The 19664-nt window shown below is 33.8% G+C and overlaps 1 long non-coding RNA gene across 1 annotated transcript; it reads left to right on the top strand.

Annotated features, from left to right (window-relative positions):
* The first annotated feature begins 309 nt into the window (after window positions 1-309).
* On the top strand, window positions 310-17881 carry LOC123385054. Its single transcript, XR_006597044.1, has 3 exons — window positions 310-368; window positions 15363-15481; window positions 17354-17881. It is a non-coding gene; the product is annotated as an uncharacterized LOC123385054 (long non-coding RNA).
* Window positions 17882-19664: the final 1783 nt, after the last annotated feature.

Genomic DNA, 19664 nt, shown 5'->3' with positions numbered 1-19664 from the left:
TATATATATATATATATATATGTATATGTATTACTTCAGGATCCAAATACCTCTAAAGTGTTGTGAACTTATACTATACAGTTAAAACTTCTAACCTTTTAAACCCATGCATTCTCACATTGTTCATTTGTTAAACTGTGGTATAAAACACGTAGCATAAAAGTTAGCATCTTAACTGCTTCTAACTGTGCAATTCAGCAGTGTTAAGTGTATTCACATAGTTGTGTAATGAACTTCCAATTTTTTTTTCATTTTGTGAAACTGAAACCATATCCATTAAAAAATTCCTCATTTGATCTTTCACTAGGTCCTAGCAACCACCATTCTCTTCTCTATTTCTATGAATTTGACTACTCTGGATACCTCATGTAAGTGGGATCATACAATATTTGCATGGTTTTGGTTGTCTGCTTTTGTGTTATGTGACTGGCTTCATTCACTTACCATAATGTTTTCATGTTTCACTTACAAAAATCTCCTTCCATTTTAAGGCTGAATGATATTCCATTATATGTGCATATCATATTTTTTTAAGTTTTCATTTAAATTCCAGGTAGTTAACACACAGTGTAATATTAGTTTCAGATGTACAATATAGTGATTCAACACTTCCGTGCAATACCAGGGGCTCATCACAAGTGCACTCTTTAATCTCCATCACATATTTCGCCCACCTTCCGACCACCTCCCCCCTCATAAGCATCACTTTGTTCTCTATACTTAAGTGTCTTTTTCTTGGTTTGTCCCTTTCCCTCTCTTACTCTCTTTCTCTTTTTCTGGCCCCCTTTGCTCATTTGTTTTGTTTCTTAAATTCTACATATGAGTGAAACATATGGTATTTTTCTTTCACTGACTGAAATATTTCCTTTAACATAATACTCTCTAGCTCCATCCATGTTGTTGCAAACAGAAAGATTTCATTTTTATGACTAATATTCTATTGTATGTGTGTGTATATATATATATGCATGTGTGTATGTGTATGCATGTGCATATACATATATATGTATATATACAACCATATCTTGTTTTGTTTTGATTTTGTTCCTCTAAATACTCTTTTTTTCAAGTTTTTATTTAAATTCCAGTTATTTAACAAACAATGTAATATTAGTTTCAGGTTTAGAATTTAGTGATTCAGTACTTACATACAACACCTGGTATTCATCATAAGTGCCTTCCTTAATCTCCATCACCTGTTTAACACATTCCCCCCCCCCCCACACACACACACACACTTCTGTTCTGGTAACCCTCAGTTTGTTCTCTATAGTTAAGAGTCCATTTCTTGGTTTGCCTTTCTTTTTTTCTCCCTATGTTCATTTGTTTTGGTTCTTAAATTCCACATGAGTGAAATCATATTGTATTTGTCTTTCTCTGACTTATTTTGCTTAGCATACTACTCTGTAGTTCCATCCGTGTCATTATAAATGGCAAAATTTCATTCTTTTTTATCTTTATGGCTGAGTAATATATATATGTGTGTGTATATATATATATATATATATATATATATATATACACACACATCTTATTTATCCATTCATCAGTCAATGGACATTTAAACTCCATAATTTGGATATTGTCGGTATATATACATATATATATATATATATATGTGTGTGTGTGTATATGTATATATATGTCGGTATATATGTGTGTGTGTGTGTGTGTGTGTGTGTGTGTGTGTGTGTATACACATCTTATTTATCCATTAATCAGTTAATGGACATTTAAACTCTTTCCATAATTTGGATATTGTCAGTAATGTTGCTGTAAACATTGGGATGCATGTATCCCTTTAAATTAATATTTTTGTATCCTTTGGGTAAATATCTAGTAGTACGGTTGTTCGACCATAGGGTAGTTCTATTTTTAACTTTTTGAGTAACCTCCATACTGTTTTCCAGAGTGACTGCACCAGTTTGCACTCTCACCAACAGTATAAGAAGATCCCTCTTTCTCCACATCCTTGCCATATTTTGTTTATTCGTTCATCCATCAATGGACACTTGAGTTGCTTCTACCTCTTGATGATCATGAATAGTGCTTCTATTAACATGGGACTGCAAATATGTCTTTAATATCCTGCTTTCAATTCTTTTGGATAATATACCCGGAAATAGAATTACTAGGTAAACTGTTTTCATCTTTAAATTGTGAGATTGATCATTGTAACTTCTATTGTAGATATGATGAATTCACTTGAGTACTGTATGTAATTCACACAAAAGAGACTATAGAACCACAGTCAGTTATAATTATTCATTAAATTAATGAATTATTCATGAATTAAAATTATTCATTAAAATAATTATTCATTATTTTGGGGAATATAAGCTAGCAAATATTTTTTTTATTTATTTAAATTTGTTTCATTCATCATTAATTATTTGTTGAAGTGCTATTGTATTCCTATGTAATTCCTACATTTATGGATTTAGAATGACTAACCATAACACACCTGAACTATGGTGGGTTGATGGGAGGAAAGTGTAATGAAATAAAACAGAAAGAAGATTGTGATACCCAATATAGATATAGAGGCTGTTTTCTTCTGGGATTCTGATCAAAAGGTTATTTATTTATTTAATCTTTTAATATTTATTTATTTTGAGGGGTGGGGGGGGAGAGAGAGAGAGAGAGAGAGAGAGAGAGAGAGAGAGAGCACGAGCAGGGGAGAGGCAGAGAGAGGAGAGAAGGAAAACCCCAAGCAGGCTCTGCGCTGTCAGAGCAGAGCCAGACATGTGGCTCAAACTCACAAACTGTGAGATCATGACCTGAGCTGAAATCAAGAGTCAGACACCTAACCAACTGAGCCACCCAAGTGCCCCTAAAAAGTAATTTAAAATGAGATAATATTATTCTATTCAATCATTAAAATACCATGGAGAAAGATAACATAGCAACAAGTATATATCAGATAAAGAATGTTCATATTAAAGTCAAAATTCATTGCCAGTTTAAGAAATCAAGTTGTTAACCAGGAATTTGGGGAAGATTTTCCTGGATAATTAAAGTGATAAAGATTCTACTTGAATTTTCAGACTCAAAGACAAAGACACTTTGTAGTTAATAATTAGAAACTATTACCATGTGATAAAAACAAAAATAAACACAAAAAATAAAATCCAGCTTTGACAAAGAAAAGTATTTGAACCTAGAAGCAAATAAATACAGAGTAGAGTAAAATTATTGTATATCTAGATCCTAGAAAAATATTTGTTCAATTTTTACTTATGAGCCTGGTGCCTTCCTTATACTTATGACACAATGCCTCATTTATATTTTCTTTCCTATGGAAATAAATAGAATTAGCAAGTTGTGATCTTTATTATTAACTACAGTAAGATTTGTTGTATCCTTTTTTTTTCAAATAACAGTATGTAGATACTACAAAAATTAAACATGTAATATTTGTGTAATCGTTTTGGCAAAGATAGTTCTGTATAGAATTACTCTTCTTTGCAGGTTAATCTATCTTTTGAAGGTAGCCTATCCAGTCAAACTGCCTCAAAGTGACATAGTTATGAGTATATATTAACAAAGACATCTTTTCTGCCTCAAGAGAGGCAGCAGATGAGAGAGAACACTTCTCTTCAAAGCAATCACTTATACCTAGGGAGCATAGCTGTAGGTTCAGGAGAAAGCCTTTTGTTTCAATCCATCAATCAACAGAGCATCTTTCCTGAACTATTCTCTAAAAACTAGAATCTCCCTAGAATGGCATGGAAAAACTGTACAATATTTGAATGTTTACTAAGGCTGCCTTCTGTAAGCTATAATGGAGGATAGCAAAGGAAAAACAACAACAAACTTTGATCCACATTTTTTGGTGTATAGAAATTTCTGTGTCATTATTTAAATTAAGGAATCACAGTCAATTTAAGGAGAAGAAAAGGGTCGTGTCTGATTTGGGATATATTCTAAGATAATGTCATTGAAGGCAGGCAAAGTTATTTATCTATTAATTTATTAAAGTATATATATTATGTGTTTCGCTTAAAACTGTGATACTTTTAATAAATCATTTTTTTTGTAGTCACCTAAATATTTTGCTATAAGAACTTCCTTCAGGTAGTTTCCTATAGTTTCCTGAGTAAGTGAATCTCACTGGATTATTAATATTAAGAGTGTCACGGATCAGTAGATTTCTTATATAATGCTGCTGTCAGTTGGTTAATCTCTTTGGAAACCTACTTGGCATTATTATCTCTTAAAATTGAACATTCCTAAATTCTATGATTCAACCAGGCATATACGAAAGATGCATTTGGTACATTTCTGCACCACAAGAAAATTATAAAAATATTCATAATAGCAATGTTTGTAATAGCAAGAGCATAAAACAAATGACTACCAACAGAGAAACAAATAAAGAAATTTTGGGGTATTATGAAATATATTGCACCATTTGAAAAGAACGAACTACAGTTACAATGTGATAATGTGGTACCAAGTGATAGCAAGTTGTCAGATGACCACAGCATGATGTTCTTTATAATGCTTAAAACTACTAAAACTCATAAAATTTTTGTCAAACCTAAAAATAATTAAGGATCTCATATGCAGTGATGGGAAGACTCAGTAAAGAGCACCCTAGACAGAATGCCATCTTTCTGTTATTCCTACTTAGCAAAATTACACACTTTATATAAGTACTATGCTAATTATTTGAGATATAATGATAACCAATTTTCAGCCATGACCCTCAAAGAATTTGCAGTTTATTGCAAAGATAGACATGCATCTATGTATTCATATAGCAGTATGACTTTGAAAGTATGAGTGCAGTATTTCTTTAAGATTATTGAAGCTTGTTGTTATGTAATGATTATTTTTCAGAAATATGGTCTACCATCTATGTTCTTTAGTAAAGGTTTTCTTAAAGCCATATAGAACGCCGAATCACACATTTTATGATGGGTTTAATATTGTGGTTTGGGGAAGGACAATTTATGACAAAAATGTTAAAAGAAAATTAAAGCCCCAGACATGTTGTTTTTTTTAAATATGATTTAGTAAACATACTATTATTAAAATTGTATTATTCAGAGTTGGGAAAGGCAGTCTCATGCACACAATCGTTAGATACCTACCACACACACATTCTACTGCATAAGAATAAAACTTGGGCCTGGATCACTTTTCTTACCAAGAGATAACTCGCATAGCCTGTGGACTTATCACTTTGTTTGGAAGTGTCTCTCTCCGTTTGTGCTCAATTACTACTCTTGTTCTCTTAAGTGTGAGCATCCTGGCACCTGGCCAACCCCACAGGTCACAAGATGGCGGTGGGTGCTTAGGACAATTGCCCTGTGTCTTTGCTGGGGTTACCCGCTGACCATGGAGGATGATGCTCACTACTAGAGCAGATCCTGCTCTTTCTCGTCTATGTAGGTAAAGCGTTGTTCCATTCTGTGCTCGGTGCATCGGTTTTCTTGGTGACTTTAATATGAAGATGCGATGGACAAAAGTGCGTGGAGTTGTCCTCTAGAATTGATAATATGTTCATGGTACTCTGTTCAACATTCAGTAATTTGAACCTGTCAACTAATAGTATGCTTTATAATTCTTTGGATGGCTGCCAGAAACCAACTAAAAAAAAAAAAAAAAGAAGAAAGAATCAGTTACTATAATTGGAGATTTCAACATGGCTCGTATCTTAGATTTGGGGCACAGAAATGTTTCACTTGCTTTTCTCTCCTATCTTTATTTATGGCTTAGTTCTTCTCACTTCTGCTATGTTTCATTCTTATTAGACTTTGTACCTATGATTTCCCCTCTTCTTATTACCCGGAGCTCCAGGCCCTTAAAATTGATGAATACAGAGAAAGAATAGGCATTTTTCCCTTTACCACCAGTAGAGATATCAGGGGAAAGTCTGACTAGCCCTGGTAAAAGCATATACCGATATATGATTCAATCAGTGTAATAGCTGGATTTTCCTTATAGCCTAAGTCTGAGTCACATGCTCACATTTAGTACTAGCGGGATCATTTACAGATGAACTAGACATATAGAAGGATAAAATTGTGTAAACATGATTCTTAACATAAAACATGCTAGACCTAGAAAAAGCGTATACTTTAAAAGCAATGCTAACTTTACCACTTACTGACTACAGAACATTGAGCCTTCAGTTCATACAATAGCATAGTTAAGTCTCAGCTCTCTCATTTACCTAAACACAGGAAAAATATTAAATCCATGAACATGTCACTTTCCTGCTGAAAATGAAAATTGGATGATATGGGAGAACTTCATGGAGGAAGTGATATTTGAGATTTACTTTAAAAGGCTAAAAGGACAAGTGCAAGGACAATATTATTTTAGCTCTCCTTTTATTTTTCATTTCTAAAAGGACTAGTTCATCATTTGCACTTTGAAAACATACCATTATTTGCTTTGTCTTTCTTTATTTTTCACTTGTAGTTTGAATTATAATTATTTATTTAATGTTATATTTTCTAATCATTTTAAGGAAAGAATATAAAAGTGAAATTAAATAAGCCTGAGCATAAAGAAGAGATGAAAATAAAAATAGAGTAGGGACACCTGGGTGGCTCAGTCAGCGGAGCATCAGATTCTTGATTTCGGCTCAGGTTATGATCTCATGGTTGTAGGATCAAGCCCTTCATCCAGCTCCATGCTGACAGCCTGGAGTCTGCTTGGGATTCTCTCTCTCTCCCTCTCTCACTGTCCCTCCCCCCCCCCCCCCCCCGCCACATGTGCTTGCACACACACTATCCCTCCTTCTCTCTCTCAAAATAAATAAATAAATAAAACATAAAAAAAAATAGAGTAGATGGGGCACCTGGGTGGCTCAGTGGGTTAAGCAACCAACTCTTGGTTTCAGCTCAGGTTGTGATCTCATGGTTTGTGGGTTTGTGGCCCTAGTTGTGCTCTGGACTCGCAGCACAGAGCCTGCTTGAGTTTCTCTCTGTCCCTCTCTCTTTCTCTGTCCCTACCCCACTCACTCATTCTCTCTCTCAAAATAAATTTAAAAAATAGACTAGATGTTGTAACAAAAAGATAGACTTCATTTTTATCTTAATAATATGCCAGTTTTAAAATAATATGAATATTATTGTCCAAGGAAAAAATTAAAAGGACCAAATAAACATAAGAAATATAAAACATCTTTCTTTATGGTGTAGAACCATTTATCAAGCTTTATTGAGAAGTAAACAGAGAAAAATATGTCTCTTTTGATATGTTCAGATATTAAGTAATTAGGAAAATGTTAATTTACCAGAATATGATTTATTGAATGTAATTTACTTTATTAGCAAAAAATAAAGGCAGTGTAACTACTTTATGTTGGAAATCTAAAGATGTTTTATGTTTTATTGACAGTAATATTAAATGATAAAACTCACTTCTTAAAAAACTTTCTATAAAAAGAAAGTTTTAAAATTTTGATTAAATACACCAAAAAAGAAAAATATTAAGACAGTTATAATCAATACTGTACACTTTATTTGTGAGTGACAGAAGTTTCCTGAATAACATTAACTGGCAAGCATGACTTGTTTTAATACACTTTCTCCACTCGGCTACACCTAATCATTAGATACCTTGAGGATACAAAGACAATTGGAGAAAGTGGATTAGTTGAAACTGGGGCAGAACTGATGAACTGACTTGAGGAAGTCATCATTGTAAAAGAAAAGAAGTGGGGCACTATGTTTTGGTTCTCTGCGCTCATAAGAAAGTACTTCAGAAGATAATTGATTCTATTATCTCATATAGGACATAAGGATGTATTTAGAGTACATTTTATTTCTTATTTATTTATTTAATATAGAAAGGACAAGCACTTTTTTTTCTTTTAGATAGAGAGAGAGAAGGAGAAAGAAGAATTTTTTAATGTAATTTATTGTCAAATTGGTTTCCATAAAACACCTAGTGCTCATCCCAACAAGTGCCCTCCTCAATGCCCATCACCCACTTTCCCCACTCCCCCAACTCCCATCTTAAAAAGGCTCCACGCTCAGCACAGAGTGGGATCCCATGACCCTGCGATCATGACCTGAGCCAAAATCAAGAGCCAGACGCTTAAACTACTGAGCCACCCAGGCACCCCTAGAGTATGTTTTAGTGTCTTTTTCAGGCTCAAGTTTTCTGCAAGGAATTTTTTTTTTTTTTTTTGTCACCAAGTGAAAATGTATTTGACCTCATTTCAAAATATCTTGCTCTACTTTTGGGCACTTTCAATATTAGCAATCATATGCTTCTAAAGAAATAAAGAATATTTTATTTCTTTGAATATTTTAAATTATTATATATTTTCTAAAATCTTTACTCATACACCACTGGGAATAATCAATGTCAGATGAGGCAATGAGGGTGTCTAGGTGGCTCAGTTGTTTAAGTGTCCAACTCTTGATTTCAGCCTAGGTAGTGATGTCACAGTCGTGAAATTGAATAATTGAATCCTATGCCCTGCTGCATGTTGGGCATGGAGCCTGCTAAGATTCTTTCTCTCCTTCTCCCTCTCTCCCTCTTTCCCTCCCCAAATCACGTGCACACACACTGGCTCCCAATCTCTCTAAAAAGAAACAATTCAATAAAACAATAATAAATCTTGGACTATTTCTAAATTATGTATAATTTTGTAAATCTTGGAGATCTTTGAGATAAACAAAAGGTTTTTAGCAATGATTATCTGTAATAAATTGATACAATGTAGATAAACTGATAAATATTTCAGTTGCAAAAACTGGTGATTCATGGTACTGTAATTTAACCATGTATGTAAAATTATTTTTATTAAAATCTAAAGAAACTTTAGATAGTTTATACATCTTTGTGCTTGATCTAATCAGTCCTTCTTTAATATTAACGAGTAAACATGCTCATTCTAAAAATCATCCCCCCACCAAAATAAAAGCACAGGTTTTTTTAAAAAAAATTTTAAATGTTTATTTTTGAGAGAGAGAGAGAGACAAAGTGTGATTGGGCAAGAGGTAGAGAGAGAGGGAGACACAGATTCCGAAGTAGGCTCCAGACTCTGAGTTGTCAGCACAGAGCCTCACGTGGGGCTTAAACTCACGAACTATGAGTTCACGACCTGAGCAGAAGTAGGATGCTTAACTGACTGAGCCACCTAGGTGTCCCTAAAAACACATTTTTTAAAGGAAACTGGTGAACTGCACTTCACATACAGATTGTCTCTCAACAAAATTTTTTGATTATGTGTGAATAGGTTGTATGTTTATGCATAATGCATCATGGTGATAGGAAAGTCACAACCTTTTAAATCTTCCTATATCATCATTGGACTGCATGATAAAAACATTTGTCTCTGTTAAGATAAATTCTGTCCTTATTAAAATGTTCACTTACTAATTTTTCTACACCTTGTGTTCATATTGAATAAACTTACTTTTTCTTTCATAGATCATCTTTCAAATTTCCACCAAAGATATATTTATTTCTCTAATGTTTCTATTTCAAATCTCCTAGTTTTCAAACCAACCTATATTTGACATTTGAGCTTTGTTACACTCCAAAAATTAATGATGTATACTCTGTAATGTGTGTCCTGGTAAAATTACTCATATTTTATATGGCCACACCATGGTAATGGTCCTTCTTCTTACATTAACAAAATTAATCAGTTTGGAGGTTAGTGAAATCTATGAAACCTCTTAATCTGAAGACTAACCATAAATATATATTTTTAGATTACTTAAGCACTAAATTCATGTTTGATTAATTTTAATTTAATATGCACTAAAAAGTTTACAGATTTACTTCATTTTAAAAAGACTATGGCTAAAACTTAGTAACAACACATTAAATTTTCTTTATTCATTTCTCCTTGTTGCATTTATTTAACCCATTGCTTTTCCCTGTCTATATATTTAGGAATCTTAATTCTGTTGTCATATAACAGACTTGGTCTTTGAGCTTCATGTTATGAAATGATAAGATTCCTCATTTTGTTTAAATAACTATGCTGACATGTAATGATAGCTAATTATTATCCACAAAAGCATTATGTTCTATCACATAAATTAGAAAACTACTCTCATTACTTACTAGATGTATGACCTTGGACACATTGCTTTAACTGCCTATGTGTGCATTTCCTCATTTCAAAGTTGGGATAATAGTCCATATTCAGGAACAAATTTTGGAACCTGTAAGAGTTCAATAAACATTACTTTGAGTAGAATTGTTAAACCAGAAACTAACTCACCAATTCTTCTAGATTCCATTCCATTTTTCTAAATCTTACCCACAAGTATAATTTAATGTTTTATTGAAGTCTTAATACATTATTTTAAATGCATTTTCCTCATCTACTGATTTAGAAATCTAAATCACCATGGATTAAGAACGCTTATTCTCATTCAGGTACATGAAAACTGCCCTTGTAATTATACATTCTAGAATTTTATCTAAGATTAGTGGCTTGACTTACAAAATAAATTAGTAAAAATAATTTTCATTCTTGACTAAGCTTGAAAAAATGAAAAATTCTGGAAATGGAATAATAGAATATGCATTACTCTAATACTCATAAATAGAAAGAATATAAATTCCCAAAATTTTACACCTTAGTAACCTGATCCTAGTTCATTTAGACCAGCTCATAGACTTTTCTATGATGATAGAAATGTTCTATATCTGCCATCCAACGTGGTAAGTAGTAGTCATAGGTGGTTGTTGAGCATTGAAATCTGGATAGTATTTCAAAGGACTTATTTCTAAATTTTATTTATTTCTAATTAAAATTTAAATTTATGTAGCCACATGTAGAACATGGCCAGAACAGGTCTCGACAAAGAGATTTGCACATATATCAGACAAAAAAAAATTGTCTTCATCAACTTGATGAGAATGGGACTGAGGATGGGAATTCACTTTAGCAAAGTTTTGTTTTTTTCCAATTTTTTTTTAAGTCTGAATTGCTGTCCCCTTGAAAGAAAAGACAGAACTTCTTCCAGACTGTGGGAATGGAACACTTTTCCATTTTCTTGTGTCCTCTTCAATTTCTTTCATAAGTGTTCTATAGTTTTCAGACTATAAAACTTTTATCTCTGTAGTTAGGTTTATTTTCCGTTCATTCAGAGTTAAATGATCAGCCTAGAATGATAGGCCCTTTTGTGCTTTACGCTGAATATAAAACTTAAAAAACAAAACCAAAAGATACAAAAATGCTGATTTGAAGAGGAACATGCACCCTAATGTTTATAGCAGCACTATCAACAACAGCCAAATTATGGAAAGATGTCCATTGACTGACAAATGGATAAAGAAGATGTGGTATATATATATATACAATGGAATACTACTTGGTGATGAAAAAGAATGAAATCTTACCATTTGCAACAATGTGGATGGAACTAGAGGGTATTATGCTAAGTGAAATAAATCAGTGAGAGAAAGATATATATCATATGATTTCACTCATATGTAGAATTTGAGAAACACAACAGATGAACATAAAAGAAGGGAAGGAAAAATAAGATAAAAACAGAGAGGGAAGCAAACCAGAAGAGACTATTACATGCAGAGAACAAACTGAGGTTTGTTGGAAGGGAGGTGGTTGGGGGGATGGGTTAAATGGGTGATGGCCATTAAGGAAGGCACTTTTTGGGACGAGCACTGGGTGTCATTTATAAGACATGAATCACTGGGTTCTACTCCTGAAACCAAGACTACACTGTATGGTAATCAACTTGAATTTAAATAAAAAATTAAATTAAAAAGAACCTAATAAACAAAAAAGCAGTAATAAATGCTAAGAATAATACCAGAACCAAAAACAACAGATCATTCTGAGATTTATATTTCCTTATATTTTTCTTAGAGATTGATGTCACTTATTCATTCATTCTTGGTAACGTGCCCTCCATACTTTCATATAATTTGCACATATTTTGTCAATGAAAAATCACTTTTATGGCTACCATGTTTTCTTTTATTATCTTCTCTTCATAAAGGCAAAACTCTAAGAGCTTGTAGTTCCTCTTTACGGGCTTCAGTGCCCTGCTTTGGTCTTATTCCTATCACTTCTGTAATATTTTTAAACTATTTTGCAAAGTCCAAAATTCACATATCTTATTATTCTCCAGCTTTACCCTCCCAAAATATAAATCACTCTAGGGTGACTTGACATAGCCTGTTCATTTTTAAGAACATTAGGACTCTCTTCTTCAGCCCTTTTCTGGCTCTCTACAAATAAAATATCTATTCTGATGTCTGATTTTATTCAGACTAAGTGATAACAGCAACACCAGTCTTAAAGCCAAAGGAAATTTAACCTTGAAGGGATAAAAAGGAATACCATATAAATTAATAATTTCTTCAATTGGAAAAATAGAAAAATGGCTAGAATTAGAAACTGAACAGCAGTGTTCTAGTTTCTTTTTCTCCCCACCAGGAGACTCAGTTATCAAAAAGAAAGTAAAGAGCTTACCAGTTGAACTATTTTTTTGTGTGTGTGTGTGAATGAGTTGCAGTGAAGGTGTACAGATAGTGGAAATCATTATTAAACTTTGCTCCTATTTCAGGTTTGATAGCCTTTATGATTTATCGCAGAAAGACTTCATCTATTCCCTGCACTTGGCAAATAGGTCTGCAGTGTGTTATCTATTAAAGACATCACTACGGTTCTTTCTTCTAGTATTCTAATCTATATTCTCTTGATCATCTACTATTTCTAAATAATAAGTATTGTGTTTTTGAGAATCAGCATCCACAATCATGTATTCCTGTCAGAGCCACCTTGAGAACACACAATGCATTCCAATACAAGATTAATGACCATGCTCATTAACAGATAGCATTATTTTGGCATGAATCAGATGACTATAACCATTTGAATAAGACTTTCACAATTATATAAGAACAACAGGAATTAACCTTTGAAAACCTTAAAAAGTAGTTATCATCATGGTATTAAGAATGGAAGAGGAATTTAATGACAAACATATTTTATCAGTGAACAGTCCTTCTTATTTCAGATTTCACTATGCATTAAATTCCATTTACCCCCAACTTTCCAGTGTACAGATACCAGTGAAACTGGTCATTGTTGGAAGTGGAGTTAGATAACTAAATTCTCTTGTATAAGGTACAATATTAACAAACATAATTCTAAATTCTAATTCAGCATAGTATAGTGAGATTTCTTTGATTTTTGCTATGTCTTAACACTTTTTATTTAATAATCTGTATTTGTGTGAAATTCTTAGTTTATATACATATAAAGAAACTGTTCTTCAATCATACATTCTTTTGCTTTGTTTTATTTTTTTCTTAGTACTTGTCTGAGACCAGCAACAAAGTAAAGAAACAAAAGGCAATCAATTAAAATTTTATTATATATTTTCCGTATACTTCTGAATTTCTCTGAGTTAAACGTTTAACTCAGAGAAATGTACTTTGATTTTTTTTAAAGATTGCTGTGAATATTATCAACAAAAATCAGAGGAAAGAAAAAGCTCCAAGCTGGTGTGATTACAACACACCATTAGTGAAAGTCAAGTTTCCCATCTTTGACTGCCAAAGGTGTAAATGAGCATCTGAGGGTAGTGCTAATTACAGCAATCTAAAGACAGAAACTGCTGTTCCTAAGTCTAGGAAGCAAAGTGAGATCCAACATTGATTTCCAAAGTGTGTAATTTTAGAACTCCTTCCTGTGATACTCTGTGTTTCATCTTTCTAATAATGGTTCACATATAAATCACCCATCTAAAACATTTCACTTAAAATTGTTTTAAGTCATTTACAAATACCAATTTGTAACTAATATTTATGTAAAGATATTTTTAATTATTAATGTCCTTTGGTACATTATCTGATGGACCAAGTTAACTGTATATTCAAAATAATTTCACTGATAGCCTTTCAAAAAAATCAAAATACTGAAAGGAGCCTTTAATAAATTTGATGAAGTATTGAGTTTCAGATATGGATGGTAGATGTGGATTTTGAGGGTAAAGAATTGGCATTGTTGAAGTATATAAGCATAAGAAAGCAGCATGCTGTAGTATAGAGTAAAACATGAGCTCATGAAATAAAGTGCCTGAATAAGTTATTTATTTCCTTTGAGTACCAAGTTGTTTTTTTTAGTTTATTTATTTATTTTGAAAGAGAGAGAGAGAGAGAGAGAGAGAGCAAGGGAAGGGCAGAGAGAGAGAGGGAGAGAGAGAATCCCAAAAGGCTGTCAGTACAGAATCAAACGCATGGCTCAATCTCACAAACTGTGAGATCATTACCTGAGCTGAAATCAAGATCAGATGCTTAACCAACTGAGCTACTCAGGCACCTCGAGCCTCAAGTTTCTAAGTAGCAAATAAAGACAAGAATATTTTAATATGAGTTTGTTATGAGGATGAAATAAATTATTATATGTATAATATTGAGGAAAAATCCCTCACATGTAATAATTTTTTTGTTACTTTTATCATGGTTCTTGAATCTTTGATAGTTTCTTCTATCCTGACTCATTCTCTCCTCCTTGAAATCATGTTAACTTTTCCTATCCTACAGCCATATTCTATTGATCTAAAGGATGTCTCATGCTCTTTTTTTCTTTTACATACAAACTTCTTAAAAAATATCTTGCAGTTTTTATCACCAATTATAGTAGGTTCCATACATTTTCACATTAAACTGTGTGACTATAATTATATATAATTAACATATAATTATGCATATTTATAAATATGGACTTATAATATCCTAAATTTTTTGCCCTGATTCGCTTCACTGAATTGTTTGAACATCTTCACAGATCAGTGAATTTAGAACTTGTTATTGTTTTTCATGGCTATATAATTACAGTACCATAATTTCCCAATACCTTAGTGAATATGCTACATTTTTTTTTCTGTTTTTATTTGCACCTCTCCCCCTTCATTGGAAAAGCAGTATGGTGTAGTGCTTTGGGTCAGAAGCTCTAAATCTAGACTGCTAGAGGGCAAATATTGACCCTGCTCCTTAATAGTTGAGTAACCTTGGATAAATCGCTTACTTGTGATAAGCAGAACTTGTTATTGGACACTGTAATGAATAAACCTTATTACCCCATAATATTTCCAAATCTGAGCCAGGCTTCTGGAGGGAATAATTTAACGGATAGGTTAATCTCCAAGAGGAAGGATTCTGAAATACCAATGCAAGTGTATACAATACATGTATCATATTTTCCATTAGTATTCACTGAGAAAAAGAGGAATATCCAGGATAAATATAGGTATATCAAGTTTGAACTGATGTCAGGGAATTTAAAAAAATGCAAAACAAGAGCAAAAACAAAACATTATAGTCCTCTGTGAGTACAGAGGTGATTGGATACCAGGTAATAAAATAAATCTTAAACCAATTTTGTCTTATAGGGGTTATTGTCCTTCTTTAGGAATGCCTATTTGGCATGGATATTCTTAGCACCTGGTAGAGCCTCCCATGAATCCTGGATCTGAAGAGTAAAGAGCCTTGGGGGGAGGAGAAGCTAAGTGTAAGTGCTTGATCTGTACTCATTACATGGCCAATATAGTAAATCAAAACCAGTGATATATCCCAAATACATGCTAGGTATTTGTAACAACCTCAGAGACAACAGATACAAGAGCGATGGGATTCCATACTCCCTTTAAATTAACTCTTCTTACTACTGCAAAGGCAGGGTAAACCATGGTATATACTGTTGAATAACTAAAGCGTATCAAGGAGCAGCTCCAGTCACAGTTATGATAGAGGAGGTGGTAACTTTATTTTAATAGATTACAGATCCTCTAGGTCTAATGTGTGGATCTTTCTCTGGATCTCTTCTTTTTAATCTCCTTCAGTAAAGAGGATCAAAAGCATATTCGCTGTGGATGAATAGTGGTATACACATATATATTTATTTACCTTTTGCCAAGGATTAAGTTATATCCCCTGCTTTCTGTCACAATAGAGTTCAAAGGAAACTTAAGTGTCTTGACATTTACCAAGAAGAATATACTGGTCTATTGTATTGATGACAGAAAATGGCAAGTACTCTGAATAATCTGAGTATATACCAGAAAGTTTAGTGGTATTGTATTTTAGATAAAATTTTTGGTGCCCAAAGATCTGGACATTCTGAGATACTCCCTCCAAGATAAAGAATAAACATGTTTTCTACACCAGAAAAGAAAGGTAGCTTCAGGTAAGTCTCTTAGGGTTTGGAATACCAATTTCCATTATACTTAGAAATACAGCTCCAAAGCATTAAGTGGGTATGTTACTATTGCCACTGTAACAATTACCACAGAATGAGTGGCTTAAAGACTTATCTTACAGCCCCAAATCATTGTCGCTGGGTTAAAGTCAAGGTGTTAGCAGGGCTGGTTTCTTCTGAACCTACTGGGAAGAAAATCTGTTTTCTTACATTTCTCAGCTTTCCAAGATCACTTGCATTCCTTGGCTCCTGGCCCTATTCCTGGCATCATTCTAACATCTTGACTCCCTGTCACAACTTCCACTACTGACTTTGATCTTCTTGCCTCCTTCTTATAAAGACTCCATGATCTTAAATAATCCAGAATAATCTTCTCATCTCAGGGTCCTTAACTTGAAGGATCTGCAAGCTTCATTTTGGTTTGTAATGTAACATAACCACAGGTTCTAGGGATTAGGATGTGGACATCGACCACAGTGTGTAACTCAGAGGACTGCCATTTTAGATGAAGCCGAGGAAAAAAACAGTACATTGAAAATGTACAAACTTCAGTATAGGCTGCTCTGTCATTTGTGGCATATGATTGAGGATACCCTTGCCACATTGGTAAAGTTTTAGAAGCCTAATAATCTGGGGCATGAGAGGTTATCCCCTGTGAAATAAAAGGCAAGTTACTATACCTAACACCCACTATCAGTAAGATTCACAGTGATGTTTGGGCCCCTCAGAATTTTGGAAGCAGCATTTACCCAACTGTAATACTTCTCAGACTTATTTATTGAGTGTCTCAGAAATAGCCAGATTGAGTATAGCCCTGAGCAGGAGAGATTTCTGAACAAATCCTCAACACTATAAATCAAGGCCATGCTCTCTCCATCAAACTATTTTGAAAAATCACTCCTAGCATACTATGTCACCTACCTAGGTGACATTGAGGATCTGGTCATGAAAAAGTGTTGATGTGACTGGAGCTCCCCATCCTTAACTGGGTGTTTTCAAGTCTACAAAACATAACATTGCATAGGCGGGGAAGCAATCTACCACATTATAGGAGTGGCGCATTCTCAGCTGAAGTCCAGATGGTTCAGATGGTGTGAATAAATCATTCGTACAGATGGCATCAATGATTATGTCACATATGTCTGTTGCACTGATACCCTTTAACTCAAACCTGTTTTCTCCCAGGAATCCCCTGTAGCTAATTAAAAGAAGAGAAAAACACAGGTTTGGTTCAAAGATGGATTCAAATAATCTGTGCTGTCCTGGCTGAAAATGGAAGCGCTACCATATTTTAAACCCACCTAGGAGTGCCCCTGAAATATGAGTTAAAGAAAATTTGTTCTATGGAGAAAGCTGTAAGTGTACACTGGGGTATTTACTTTGTATGGAGATAAGAGACCTGAGTTATAGAAATACACGTGCTTCTAGAAAAGTATGAAGGGACTGAATAGCTGTTCAGGATCCTTAAGAAAACAACGTTAGATCACAGAAAATGAGTTGGAGGAGAGTCCTGAAGGAAAGGGCACTAAATATACAGATCCATAGAAGAAGTTGCCATTCTGTTAGAGACTAAGATTTAATAAGGTAGACTGGTCTTATTACTGGTGATCATCTGGGATTCATTTTACATCTGAATAAGCATCTCTACAAGTGGGCTAAAAGAACCTGTGTTTTAAAATTTCTTGGGGCGCCTGGGTGGCTCAGTCAGTTAAGTGTCCGACTTCAGCTCAGGTCACGATCTCTGTCCGTGAGTTCGAGCCCCGCGTCGGGCTCTGGGCTGACGGCTCAGAGCCTGCAGCCTGCTTCTGATTCTGTGTGTCTCTCTCTCTCTGCCCCTCCCTTTTTCATGTTCTGTCTCTCTCTGTCTCAAAAATAAATAAACGTTAAAAAAATAAAATAAAATAAATAAAATTTCTACATTAATGGATAGTAAGATAAGCATAACTAAGGGTTTGGGAATGTCTGCCTTATATAATGCAATTTGTTGAGCACTTCCTGTTCTAATTACCCTCTTCAGGATAAAATTTATTTGTAGATTTGATAGGTCTCTCATTTTTTAACTATGAGGGTGGGAACTGTTAGCAGTACACTACATGTGTTTGATAATAGAAAGTAAGTTGGGAGTCTTATCACTTAACTTGAGAAATATACCTCTATTAATATAGCAGGGCATAAATGTATTGTTTTAACAGTTGTATTAATTATAATTTATGTAGCAAAATGTATCCACTTACTGTTATAATTCAATGGCTTTTTAGGATATTCACAAAGTTGTGCAACCATTACCACAATCTACTTTTGGAACATTCCGATCATCCCAGACACAACTAGCCAAGATATAAAAGTTAGATAATCATGGGTCAGTTGATGGACATTTGGGCTCAACATGGATAGAACTGGAGGCAATTATGCCAAGTGAAATAAGTCAATCAGAGAAAGACAAATAACATATGATTTCATTTATACATGGAATTTGAGAAACTTAACAGAGACCATAGGGGAAGGGAAGGAAAAAGAAGTTACAAACAGAGAGGAAAGCAAACCATAAGAGACTCTTAAATACAGAGAACAAACTGAGGGTTGATGGGGTAGGGGAGGTGGGTGATGAACATTGAGGAGGGCACTTGTTAGGATGAGCATTGAGTGTTGTAGGTAAGTGATGATTCACAGGAATCTACTCCTGAAGCCAAGACTACACTGTATGTTAGCTAACTTGTCAATAAATAAATAAATAAATAAATAAAAAGTTATATAATCAGTGAAAAATCATGTTGTTAGTATGGATTATGTATCCATCCCTTGAGATGGATACATAATCACTATAGTATCCTTCTCAATTTGCATGTGATGTAGTCATCAGTAGACATCAGAAAAATCCAAATTGGGATAATCTACTAAATAACTGGCTAGTTACTATGCAAAACTAAGTAATGAAATATAAGGAAAGGCTGAAGAACTGCCACAGATTGCAAGGTGTTTAATTCAGTGGGGGATCCTACTTTATACTCTGAGACAGAAAAAGATTAGTGGAAAAATGTACAAAATCCGACTTAGTTCTGTACTTTAGTTGATAATATTGTACTAAGATTAGTTTCTTAGCTTTGCTCTGTGTTCTGTGAAAAACATATTTCTTGTTGTTATTGACACAAAAGGAAGGCAAATGAAATGTATATTGGAACTCTCTAGACTATTTTTTTTAACAGCTTTAAGATAAGATTCTCATACCATAAAATTAAACCATTCAAAAGTGTGCAATGTTTGAGGATCCCAATTTTCCACTTTCTTGTCAATATTTGTTATTGCTGTCTTTTTTCATTCTAGCCATCCTAGTGAGTGTGATCGAGATTTCCATTTCCCTAATGAGCAGTGATATTGGGCATTTCTTCATTTGCTCATTGGCCAGTCGCACATGTTCTTTGGAGAAATATCTATTGAAATGCTTCTTCCACTTTTTTAATTGGAAGTTATTTAATGCCCTCTGGATACTAGTCCCTTA

Source organism: Felis catus, chromosome B1 (assembly GCF_018350175.1).
Source record: "Felis catus isolate Fca126 chromosome B1, F.catus_Fca126_mat1.0, whole genome shotgun sequence".
Taxonomy (NCBI): Eukaryota; Metazoa; Chordata; class Mammalia; order Carnivora; family Felidae; genus Felis; species Felis catus.
Note: the sequence above shows the minus strand (reverse complement) of the source record. Positions and strands in the feature narration are given on the sequence as shown.